General features: G+C 35.9%; 1 long non-coding RNA gene across 1 annotated transcript in view; it reads right to left on the bottom strand.

Annotated features, from left to right (window-relative positions):
• Window positions 1–6: 6 nt before the first annotated feature.
• Window positions 7–13,083, bottom strand: part of LOC108445212 — a 28,664-nt gene continuing 15,587 nt past the window's right edge. The window contains exons 2-3 of the long non-coding RNA XR_001859981.1: window positions 6,644–6,718; window positions 7–5,462 (exon numbers count right to left, since the gene is read on the bottom strand). This is a non-coding gene — a long non-coding RNA (uncharacterized LOC108445212). The remainder of the gene's footprint in view (window positions 5,463–6,643; window positions 6,719–13,083) is intronic.

The following is a 13,083-nucleotide window of genomic DNA, read 5'->3' as shown; positions in this document are numbered from 1 at the left end:
GCTCCATAAATATGGAGCAGAACCTTGGGTAGAGGTAAAAATAAAGGAACACAACAGGAGCTTTAGTCAGAGATTTAATAATAAGGCCTTTGGCTTGCAAGGGTCATTTGACAGATAATAGCAGTGTCTAAACTGCCCTTCACTGCAAGTATTGGAGAAACTGACATATTTGTAGAAGAGCAGCAAGGAAAATTTTACTGCCTTCCATGAATTCTACCTTAGTAAATTCTCAGGATTCTTTTTCTTATACTTTGTAGCACAGAGTGTTATCGGAATATCAATTCTGATTTCATTAGTAAATCATATACACAAGGTATCTCTGTAACATCAACTGCAATTCAAGCTATCTTCACTTGAACCTTTTAGGAATAAATTGTTGAAATAGAAAGACAAGTGAACTAACAAATTAAGATTATGTTCTTTCTTGTGCTAGAGTTTTAGAGAATTTTCTGTAGGAAACAAAACTCCCATCTCCGCTGTACTTTTCTGCTTCCATATGAGGGCTAGAACTTCACTACCTTTCACTTCATTGCCACCAAGATAACATCCTGGGTTCAACATAGCATTAGAAGTTTACACTCTGTATTTAAGACAGTTTGACTGTGGTTTCTGTCTTACTCTAATCTTGCTAAAATACACACTTAAAATAAACAAGTACTTTCTGTAACTAGGCAATAGGTATTTCACTGTCCTTCAAATATTTGCTGAATAATTTGGTTTTTCTCAGATTTCATCTTTTCCTCTTATAATACTATTTAATTCAACAATAAAAAAATTAGATCTCTCTTACTTGAATTTTTATTCCTCAGTCTCTTTATGATTTTCTCCCATGTATCTAAGTTGAACTTATTTCTCTCAGTTGCCAACACAAAATCCTAATCATTCTATGATCCTTTAAATTTACCAATTATTTTGACTCTTGAAGTAATGTCAGATAAGAATTTCCCATAAGCTCAACTTTCTGACATTCCCCACACCTGATTATTTTACTCTCACTTGCGCTCCTGAGCCCACAAGAAGTTTCAGAAGTTGTACCATGCTTTCACTAGAATAGAACAGCAGGCTAAAAGGGCAGTTAGCTGAAATTAGAATCAAAGCCACAAAAGCTAAACGAAATTTTAGGTTAAGGTTACCTAGTCAAATATAAAAAAAAAATTATACTGTTTTCAGTCAGTATAAGTCTTTTAGGAGTACCATTTTAAATTAATTAATTTGTCATTTCTACAAAAAATATACGTTAGAGAATTCAGTTTGAAAACGTCTACCCTTGAAAAAATTATGCCAATATTGAGGGTGAACAATTTTCCAGAACAGAAAAATTTGACAGTGGAAAAAACTATTCAGAAGAAAGATACACTGAAATTAACAGAGTGACAAAAATTCATAATCACATCCAGCCAAAAAAGCTGGCCTTCTATCCTCATAATCAGCCGCCAAACTTGACCAGTATGTGTTACTTCACAGGGAAGTGGATTAAAAAACAATGAGTATATTTTTAATTTGAAAATTTTACTGTAATGCCCAAAAAAGGATACTTCATTATATTACAAAGATCGAACACAGCACTAAAGTCACTCCTCTTTCCTTAAGTCAAGAATTTTTAACAGAGGGTAACACAAAGTCCCTTGATTTGCGTACAAGGCCCATTTTGTTTTCTTATTGTAGGTGGTAGACCTTAGTTTGTAACAAGCATCTCCTGAAAGATTATTTTGGTTATCCTTTTTTCCTCTTAAATTTTATTTTCCTTAGCTATTGATGTAACACATAACATAATTTTAAGACAGCCTCTCCCACTCAAACCTGTTTGTACTGTGGGCAGAACCACCACCTGCCACCTCTAATTAGCTCTCACTTCATTGTCTACTTTCATCATATTTTGCTGTGCTTTTCACTGGAAACTTCTGGAAATACAAAAATTTCTTATTGCCTCTCTGAGGTCAAAAACTTATAAAGCTAAATATTTGGTAAAGAGAAGCTAATCAGATGTTTTTATTTACCACCTCTTGAGTTGTACTATTTTAAAAAAACCCAACAAAACAAAAAATGAGTTTAAAAGCAAAGTTTACATTTTGAACACAGATGCAGTAGCTTCTTAATTCTCTCAAAATATTATTGAGACCAAAGCCTTAGGAGAGTTAAGCATAAATAATTATACATCTGCACATATTATGAAAACACCAGTATACTGAAAAGAACCTCTAAAAGTGCAGAAAGGTTATTTTGTTACAGAAAGCACAATGCCCATGTTTCAAAGGACGTGGCAGGAAAAAGTGTTTCTCACACAACCGCCTGGTATTTCCACCACTGTCAAGGAGATAGCACCAGTGCAAGTAAATCAATGATTTCATTCACCAGTAATTTCTGCATCTATAGTAGATTTTTACATGGCTAAGTCAAAAGGTAGCAAAAGGACAGTACATAAAACACAAAAAAAAGTACATAAAAATTATCAGGCATATCAGGAAAAAAATCACCACAGAACTGAGAAAACCCAATGCTCAGCTGCAGTCATATTACAGTGTAGTGTATATCAAGGAGAGCTGAAGTAAGGAGAGGGTGGGTGAACAGAGAGAAAAAATCAGACAGCTCATTATTAAGTCAAAAGATTAATAAAAGCAGACCGTATTTTATGAAAACTTCTCAGTTTATCAGTCAATTTAAATGAGACTCTTTCCATTACAATGAGAACAGTCAGCCTAAAATTATGACCACTGATTGATTGACTGAAAGTGGATTAATTTTAGGGTCATAAGAAAAACATAAAATGACTACTTCTCTTTATGTTATTAACCCCCTGAAGAAATGACAGATGTGCTGCAATAAAATGAAAAAAGAGCAAGGAGATTGGGAACAGGATTTTTTTTTTTGACAAGCCAAAATATGTACTCTTGAAGAAAATACTGTTTAATGCTTTTTTCTTCCAGATTAACTCACTCACCAGTATTTACCACAATTATCTATGAACCACAATGTCTCAGGGTTGTACACATTATTCCATGCATGTCAGTAACGTAAACACAAGCTGGTTGTCATGCTCTGACAAACAGGTAGATCTAAGATAAACCTTCATTATCTGTGTTTCCTGATATTGACTTGCCTTAAGGGAAACAAAAACTTAATAATTAATAAAAAATGAATTAATTTATATTAATTATTATTATACTTACCTGTGCTCCTAAGCAAGGTTGACTGATAGCTAATGATATATCAATGTTATGGAGAACAGAGATGCATCAAAATTCTGTAAATGAACATGACTTTACACAGAATTTTACACATCTTCATACATGAATATACACAGGTTTTGGACTATCTGCCTACTGTCAGAACGTGAAATCAGGCATCAAACTGGGCATTCCAAGTTGGGACTTCAGTCTTCACTAGTAATGCTTGTTGCTCATTGACCGTGTAATACTCTTCTGGCAGCCCCCACTCATGCCCCTGCCTTCCACTGGCATCATGCTTTCTCACACAGTCTTCTCCCTCTTCGATCAGTGCTCAGGTCCTGGATGGTGTGTAGTTTAGATGGAGAGCCTGTGAAATCCTTCAAGTGACAGATTATGCTTGGAAGTCAGCTGTTCATGTATTTTAGTAGACAGCAGTAATCTTCAGAAAACTCATGGATAAAAATCAAAAAGGTAGTGCTGGTATTTCCAGACATTGTTTTCAGTTTTAACTATTCTCATTAACGGGATGATTATGGCTTTTCACAGGTAACCAGAAAAATGACCACATGTATACGCTTTGCCACAAGGACAATCATACTGTGACCAATCAAATCATCTGACCTGCCAAAGAACATTTCATTTTTGGTAACTGCCGCTAAGTATTCATGATACACAAAGGCTTTTCCACTCTAGAGCATTCTTCAAATTCAGACTTACTAGAGTTTCTTCAATATATATAAACAAGTACCTTAAAAATATAACTTGTAATTTGTTTATCATTTTCTTAAATCATCCTTTCACTGTTTAATAAGTTTTCAAATACAATGGCAGAAATCAAAAACAAATACAACACATGAAGCATAATAGATGCATTCTGTGATACTATGGTTAAATATGTTTTCCGAAGAATTTAATTTTAATTATAAGAAATGTGTCAAGAGATTTAATTTTAGTTCTTAAAAATCATTTTTTCACCAAATAAAATAAAACAAACTTACCTGTATTCAGACTGCTTTTATTTTCACTTTCAGAAAATACTCTGGGTAATTTGGCTTCTGAGAATGAATAATACTACAATAAAATAACCACATATATTTTGCAGGTTAGAGATAGAAATACTTTTTGTACATCTTGTGTTCCATCAGGTACATATTTAAAATTGAAGTGCTGATTCAAGCCAATCACAAACAACCTTCAGAATAAACTCCTTTTATCAGGGAAGTCCTTTTGGTTTGGGAAATTGTTCTGAGCAAGGTCAAGAACTTGCTTCTTGTAGATCTCTAAGGATCTGACAAAATTAGTATCTGACTAGGAAAACAAGTGCCTTTAGAAACTAAACTAAGAGGTGACTCTTAACACCTAACCTGTACTGTCAGCTCTCTCAATTTGATTCTGAAGGCTATAAAAATCTCCCCAAGTTCTGACAGCAGAAGTACCTGTATTCCATATGTACTTCGTTTAACAGGTAATCTTACATTCCTCAAGAATGAAAGCTAAAAATAATACCACTTACATCTCTATTAATCTTCTGGTTGCTTAAATTTGAACTACATGTTTTCAAAGGCTCCTAACTTCTGAGGCACAGCACACTGAATTCATGAGATGATGCTTCTGATCCTAAAGAGGCTAACATTTAAAACTACACTAGCTGGTTATCTTGTAAATCTAAGACACACATAGACAGTTAGTGTGATTGCAATTAGTTCCCATTTAATAGGGAGTATTGAGGCTTCTGTCATATCTTCTTGGCTAACTGCACTTTAAAATTATTCTTTACCTATCAGACAAGGAATAAGAAGGATGTGTAGTAGCACACAATGATAGAAAGAAATGAGTTACATTTGATGACAATATTGGTTTCATGTGTTGAAGAGTGTGGAAGGAGCAGCCAATCACATTCACACATTAACAGGCGGCAAGAGTACAGTGCTACAAAATCTGTCAGGGATGTAGAACCACCATCTACAGTTGTGTTTTGAAAAATTAGAAGAGCTTATCCAATTAGCTTTCCTATCAAGACTCTTTTCTTGATCAAGTTAGTCCTGCAGAGGTGGTCCTGGCTCTTGAGAGAGAAAAAAGGACTTGTAGATACACGGTGACTTCTTACACTACCACTGATAAAGTAAAATTATGCTTCTTTAAGAGTCAGAGGCAAATCTCAATTTGTAATTAGTTGTAATTGCTAGCCTATTCTGGTAGTATTAAGTTACCTCATTTTAAGATCTGATCCATTATGTTTCTAATTTTCCTCTGAGAATTTTGTCTGATAGTATTCATTTAGGAACCACAGATACGCTGCGAAAAAACAAAACAATGAAACATAGACAAAACACTGGATTGTATAAAACCTCATTGAGACTAAAAGATATTTTGAATCTCAGAAGTCTAAAAAAGAGTATCCTATTGAGGTTTTGGGAATATTTCCCTATGGACATGGAAAAAAGTCTGAAGAGAGCATTAGCCCTTATATACATCACTAATAAAACACATTGTTCATGTCCTCATGTCCTTATCATTTTTTTCACCCCCACAATCCATTCATGGAGTCGTTTCAGCCCAGTAATACCTACCCATGACATAAATTATTAGAAATAGGATGTTTCCTATTGATATTCTTTGTTCTTACTCTTTTATCTAGTGGATGTCTTGCAACATAATACTAAAAGGTGTTTATATCCTTTTTCGCCATAGTAATCTGTACACATTTGACATTCAGTTATACATTTTGTCAGATCTCCCGTAAGTAAATGTCTTTTAACTGTTAGTGGAAGGGTGGTGGTTAATTTTTGCAGCATTACTTTTAGTCCGTGTGTTTTAAACCTCCTTTAAAAAATAAGCAAATATGCCTACCTAGATAATATTCTGTTACAATTGAGAGGAAGCTGAGTACTAATGAAAAGCTGTATTGACTTCCCACGACCAATAGACCACACTGCTCCAGAGCTCATCATTTAACTGACAAAAGATCAGAGCAAGATGAACAGCAGAACCCAGAGGATTGTAATCAGTGGGACAGGGTCCAGTTGGAGGCCTGTTCCTAGTGGTGTCTCCCAAGGTTCAGTACTGGGCCCAGTCTTGTTTAACTTATCCATCAGTGACTTGGATGAAGGGGCAGAGGCCTCCTCAGCAGTGTCACTGACCACACAAAGCTGGGAGGAGTGGCCGATGCCCCAGAGGGCCGTGCAGCCCTTCAGAAGGACCTTGACAGGCTGGAGAGATGGGAGGGGAGGAACCTTCTGAAATTCAGCAAAGGCAAATGCAGGGTCCTGCACCTGGGGAGGAGCAAGCCCAGGCACCAGCACAGGCTGGGGGTGACCTGCTGGAAAGCAGCTCAGTGGAGGAGCTGGGGGTGCTGGTGGACAACAAGATCTCTTGGTGACCAAGGCCAGTGGCATTGTGGGCTGCATTTGGATGACCATTGCCAACAGGTCGAGGGAGGTGATCCTGCCCCTCTACTCAGCCCTGGTGAGGCACACCTGGAGTGCTGTGTCCACTTCTGGGCTCCTCAGAAGACAGACAAGGAGCTCCTGGAGCAGGTCCAGTGGAGGGCACTGGAGACAAAAAGATCAAAGAGAAATAAAAGCTAAGTGTTTAAACTAGTCAAAAACACATCCTGAAAATAAGATAAAAAATAAGATAGAAGTCAGACAGACATAATAAATATCTGACAGAACATTTCAAGTTCCAGGAGAGGAGAAAAAAGCCACTGCTACACCATAAGTCTAATTCTGGTCATTTAGTGCTTCACATGTCTGAATGGCACTCTTGGTCTCTTTGCTGGTAATTATGTAATAAACAACTGGGACATGGTGTTTATTATTATTTTTGCTCTTTTTAAAATCCATTGTAAACATAGCCTAAACAAACCAAACTTCCAACTAAACTAAGAGGTAAAATAGTTCAAGGATTGATATTCTGAAAAATGTCTGTATGTCTTCTGCTATGAAAGTGCTCTGAAAATAAATTCATTCTAAGACCAGTGCCAATGAATGAGGCAATTCTTACTTCAAACGGTTATGTTCTGTTAATATAAATATGGTGACTACTAGGTTCTGGGACAAGAAAGGAGAACCTGAAAAAGAAAGGGAATCTGGCAGTTGATAGAAATAGGACAAATACTGTGACAAATCTGTCAAGTGCAGATACTGTCACAATGAGCTAAAGTACAATTAAATTAGAAATGGAAATGAGACACTATTTAAGCAAAATTGCAAGTGGAGAGGGAAAAGAGAATACCTAGTGCCATGCCAAATGCAGCTTTCAGCTTTAGGAGGAACATTCATCGTATTCAGTAAGGACAGGGTCAAATATATACAGCAGTTTCCACAACAACTAAGAAAATGTAATATACTAGTAACTGTCACCATCAGCTTCAACTATATTATTAGCTCTCTGGATACATGTATATTATAGTCTTATGACAAGAGAGTAACACTACATTTAAGGTTGCACTGGAGTTTTCATTTTACCAGGTTAATGTATAATTACAGATTGAGATTATTTTAATATGTGCATACGTACAAATGTATATTAAATTACAGTTCATAGTCATATTCATACTGAATTTTTTGAAGCACCTCTGTAAAATGCTTTTGATTTGCATGTTCCATTGCACAAAATGACATGAATTAATACATCTACAGATAAAGTAGGGGGAGAGGGAGGGAAGATTGGAGAATGAAAAAGCAGAGAAAATATATCTGAATAAATGGAAGTGAGAACTGGGCTACCACGTGGTAATAAGACTGGGAACACTACAAAGCAGCAACAGTCTAGGAAAACTGTGAAATTAAAACCACAAATTGTTGTGGTGGTTATTACCGTTATGGAGCAGAAGAAGTCACCAGAATGTAAAGGCTGCTCAAAATAAGCAGAAGAAGGGCATGAGAGCTGGGGAGAGGACCTGACCATGGTACTAAGACTGGGTGAAAAAGAAAAAATCCTCAATTAACTGTAGGAGAAGTATTACATTTTCCTGATTAAGGAGGCTTTGTTACCTCTGCTCTGTTTAGTCATGTATTCCAGACAGGATTAAGTACTCATCACAAAAGAAAACATGAACTTTTGGGTTGGCTGAAGCAGAAAAATATCTCCAGATACATTATGATGAAGTTTTCCCAGAGCAAACTTTACACCTTTTAAACTATCTAAAACATAATGAAAATTCCAGAGAGCAATCTTTTGAATTACAGTGTCACCAGTAAACAGCTGGGCTGGAAATTCTTCCAGTTTTCTATGCTTTTATTTGTAAGACTATTTGGGAGGTACCTACATCAGGAACCTGCACAAGGGACACTTAGTCCTCTTTCCCAAAAAAAACCCAACCCCATACAGCCAAACATAAACAAAATAAAACAAAACAAAAACCAAACGAACAAGGGAAAAAACCTCAAACCACACACACACACACACACACCAAAAAAACCCACTCAAACTAACTCATATAGAAAATACTTCAGCAAGCCACTGAATTTTCCTTCATTCCAGGACCTCATAGTGTTTCCCATAAAGGGTTACCTGCATACATGACTTGTTTTTCTTTGAAGGTAACAAGTACAGGCAGAATGCTTCCAGTGTTTTAGTTTCAACCTGGAGTCACACTTAATATCAGACTTTTAAAATGGAAACAGTGCATACTTTTTCTGGCAAATAAAAGGACAAGATTTTTTAATTACATAATCAGGAACAAGATTACAGAGAGTGAGAAAAAAAATACATCCTCAGATTACCCCTAAAATTTTTAAGTAATTTCTTGTGAGATCCTTGAAAAAGGAAACAGATATTAATTTTACAGAAGCCAATTAAGTGGGATTCTAGTGTCCTCCTTACGGGTGAATCTGAAAGTTAGCCTTGCTAGCAGGAATCAGACATCTCAGTTCATATCCTCTTCCCACTCAGCACTTCAAGACAAAATCCTTCTCCTCTTTTCACCTCTTTTAATCCCAAACTTTATTTCTGATCCTTTCACTGGTGGACTGATATCTCATTAGAGGAAATGTGTCTGAACATCCTGAACTCCCTCACTTCATTGTAAACAAAAGCAATGCAAGAAAACCACAGCCCTTCCCAGAGCTTTTCAAGATGGCCATCTTACTTTTGCTTTCTTTACTTGGGTTGTCTCTCCTATTTTAAATAGCTTTCTTGGTTGTCAAAATGTTTTCAATGCTGTCATAATATTTTTATAAGTGTTATGTCACAAAGAATATTTACTGTATGTACAGCTTTATCAAAACGGCAGTCTTTGATTTGGACAGATGCCCTGAATATTTGATCTAAAGCTTATGCTTTTAGAGTTGGATGCCATTTCAGTGGAGAGCATCCCTCACACACCCCCCAGCCTAGATGTGCAAGCACAAACACATGTACACTTATGGAATTTTATGGCCCTATAGGGTCACAATGAGGAATAAAAGCATTGTTTTTGCAGATACCCTAGTAAAATCTTTGTGCCAAAAAACCAAAGGGCCTCTTTCTCAAATACTGCAGAACAGTAAAGAAAAAAAAAATAGAAAACAAGAGAAAAAGAAATTTGTGTTTGGAAGTTGTGACTCTTCTGTAGTACAGAAACGTGGGAAGAGTAAGAGATTTGGCTGTTTTCCTTTCCATATGTAGGCAGCTATACAGCTTAAGATGTTTACATGAGTCAGTGGGAATCTCCATATCTGTGTGTACATATAAATAGGCATGTAAATATAAAATAAGCATGATTTAGAAAACAGGAAGTTAGACAAAATATAAAGTTATTTTCTGTAGCTTAGGCTTCTGTCAAATTTTATTCCTCACAGTAAATTTCAAGAATTCATTGGGGCAAAACATACGTTGCAATCTTGTAAAAACTTCCAGCTCTTACCTATACTAGAAAATACAATATCTCTCATGGTATAAGAGCACATCATTGTCTTAACTGGCTGAATGCTGGGGAAAAAGTACTGACACCAAAGACATCTTGACAGCATGCAAACAGCAGTTGTCCAATGAAGCATTTGTAAGCTGCTTTTTTGCTTGAGTGGTGGGAATGTCAAGGGCATTTTTTGGTATAGGATAACTTCATGCCACTTTTTCTGATCACTCCTTTATTGCAGGAAGAAACTAAACTGGGTAGCATAAGTACCCTTGATGAATGTAACAAGAAAAGAAATTTTATGTATCAAACTTACATGCAGAATGGGAAAATAAATTTGAAATTATATTCAGGGCCAAAAAGAGAAGTATCACCTCAGAAGACAATTGGCAAAAAGGAGAACAATCTAAAATAAATTATTTTTGTCCACTTTAGGAAAGGAAGTTCTTTTTCCACTTTAAAGGAAGTTCTTTTTTCTTACTGATATAGTATCAGCCATTACATCTAAACACTTAGCTATCACTGCAGTCATTCATTTTCTAAAAAAGCATCAATTCTCTCAGTGTAATGACATTTCCCAGTAATTGTTCTTTCTGCTTACTGAAAAGGAAAAGGCACAGAATTATTGATGGGTATTCTTTGGTGTATTGTAAAAAAAACCAAACCAAACAAACAAAGAACACTTTATCAATTCTTCTCTAGATTGATGCTCATTTTAGAAAGTTGATTCATATGCCATGCTGACAAAATTCTACCATCCTGTAGTGTGATAACAACATGTGATAAAACCACATCTCCATAGATCTCAAGGTGCTTCACAGAACACCATGAACTGGAGAAACACCAAAGAGAACTACTGGGGTAATGAGGTTATAGTGAAAAATTCAGAAAGAAATGTTGGCTCTCCTGAACTCCAAGTGTTAGATCACACTATATGTTCACCTCCAGTCCTCTTCACAAATAACTATAAATCAGTTGTGTTCCCACCATTCAGTCAGAGTGTAAGACATGAAAAAGCTTTCCATGTAACCAGAGATGTCATCTCTTCAATACAGCAGTGTTATAACCTGACATAAAGCTAGGGAGTAACAATTTTGCATTAATTTTGTCATGGTAGTTGTTCCAGTACACAAGTTCTTCACAAGCAAAGTAGTGCTATCAACTGAGCCATAATGAAAGAAGCTGGCAACACAGAGAAACTCAAAATATGTCATAAACTATAAAACCATATCTGAAAAAAATAGTCATTATGACAGATACTTTCTCCACAATAGGCAACATGAGGAGTGAAAGACCAGGTTTTTGGAGTCTGTACCCTACCGTTCATACATCCAAATAGGAATGAACAGAGCAGTAAAATTTAAGATATAGGTAAAATGGTTATCACCCCATCCAGCTTCTTATTCCCAGGAAACATTCATATGAAAAAAACCCAACCAATCTTGTAGCAATTACCTATTGAAAATTCAGGAGCAAATTTACTGTCTTGAAGAAGTCTCCCAAATCCCACTGCCAAGACAGAGAGCCAGAATTGGGGATGTATCAGCAGTGATCTCATTTCGGCAAAATTATTAAGTTAGAGGTGTTTCATAGAATTTAACTTTATTTAAAACTCTCAATATTCAATCAAAGTTTGTTCAGAGTGGAGAAGATATATTTTTAGCTAGTAAACATTGTCTATTTGATACTGCCGATTCTGCAGTTTAGTTCAGTGGACAAAGATTATATTCTGTTGTCTTTTTGTTGACAGAATGATATGAGCAAAATTACGTTCTATTGACAAAAGTGTTATGAAACTTAGTTGTAGAATTTATATATTAATTGCAAAATGAATATATAAATAAAGAATTCACAGAAGAAGAGGAGTGACAGTTATTGAAAGCTTCTTTTGAAAGCAAGACACTTTAATTCACTGATGATTTTCACTAATCTAATAAAACTTCCCCAATTCAGAATATATTTTTGGTGAAAATTTAGTAGCAGTCTTTGTAGTGGTTAAGGAGAAAGCAAATTTAAGCCTGGCCATGACAATGTAATTTTAGGCTTTGGCAATGAAATCTCAAAGCATATTCAGGCTTCCATTTCTAAGTTCTAATATGTGTTGGGAGGGGGGTGGAAATGGAAATATCAGTTATTTCCATCTTAAACCAAAGGAAAAGATGAGTCTTTGGGTCTAGCTCCTTGCAAATGCCATTGTAAAGCACATCAGGTAGATAAGTAGCTGCACCCAAGCATCTGAAACTTCTCTGTCTTTAATTTTTAAGGTTAATCAGTGACACTGGGAATGGACACATTGTCAGCCTATTTTAAAGGTCACCAGTTTAATGCATTGTGGTAGAATTAACTCTCTGTTAAGCCAAACTAATTTTCACTATTTCATTCAGTGCTGGTGCAAGTCTGTTCCACTTTGCTCCTTTGGCAAGTTTTACACACTAAACTCAAGGTACAGAAGAAAATAAAAAATTTGAAATATTTCTGTGAAATGGAACCTCAGTGTTGCAGCATCCACTCAGACATCTGCTATAATAGATCTTTTGCCTGGTTGAAAAGTGCCAAATAAGAGCCTTGCAAAATGAACATAAATTGAATAACCTCTCTAGGTTTGTTCCACATGTGGTTTTTTTGGACACAGGTATGGATGAGGTTCTGATTAAAGAGGATACAAGAAAACTGGGGAAAGGAAGAAAACTGAAATACATCTTTAAAAGCCTTAATAGAAACAGAAAATGTTTGCAGCTTCTGGTAGTAAATCTACAGCCAAGCAACCTTTTCAGTCATAAGCTGCTATATTCGTTGTGACCACTTGGGACACTGTGACACACCTAATGACAAAAGCAATTTGGGTTTGACTCCAGTGATCCACTCCTAGAAACCTACCAGACTAACTCTGTTTACCCTAAGCAGTCATGGCAGCTTGATAGCCACACATTATACCCAAGAGAACAGAAAGTATGCTCACATGCTTTATGATATATTATAGAAGTTAAATATATCAAAATATAGAATCATTTTAAAAACAGGGAGGAGATGAAATCTAGCCTTTTCCTCTGGTAAAACCAACACAGTATTCTGTCT

Source organism: Corvus brachyrhynchos, unplaced genomic scaffold, assembly GCF_000691975.1.
Source record: "Corvus brachyrhynchos isolate BGI_N302 unplaced genomic scaffold, ASM69197v1 scaffold90, whole genome shotgun sequence".
Taxonomy (NCBI): Eukaryota; Metazoa; Chordata; class Aves; order Passeriformes; family Corvidae; genus Corvus; species Corvus brachyrhynchos.
The sequence above is the reverse complement of the archived record's forward strand: the minus strand, read 5'-3'. Positions and strand labels throughout refer to the sequence as shown.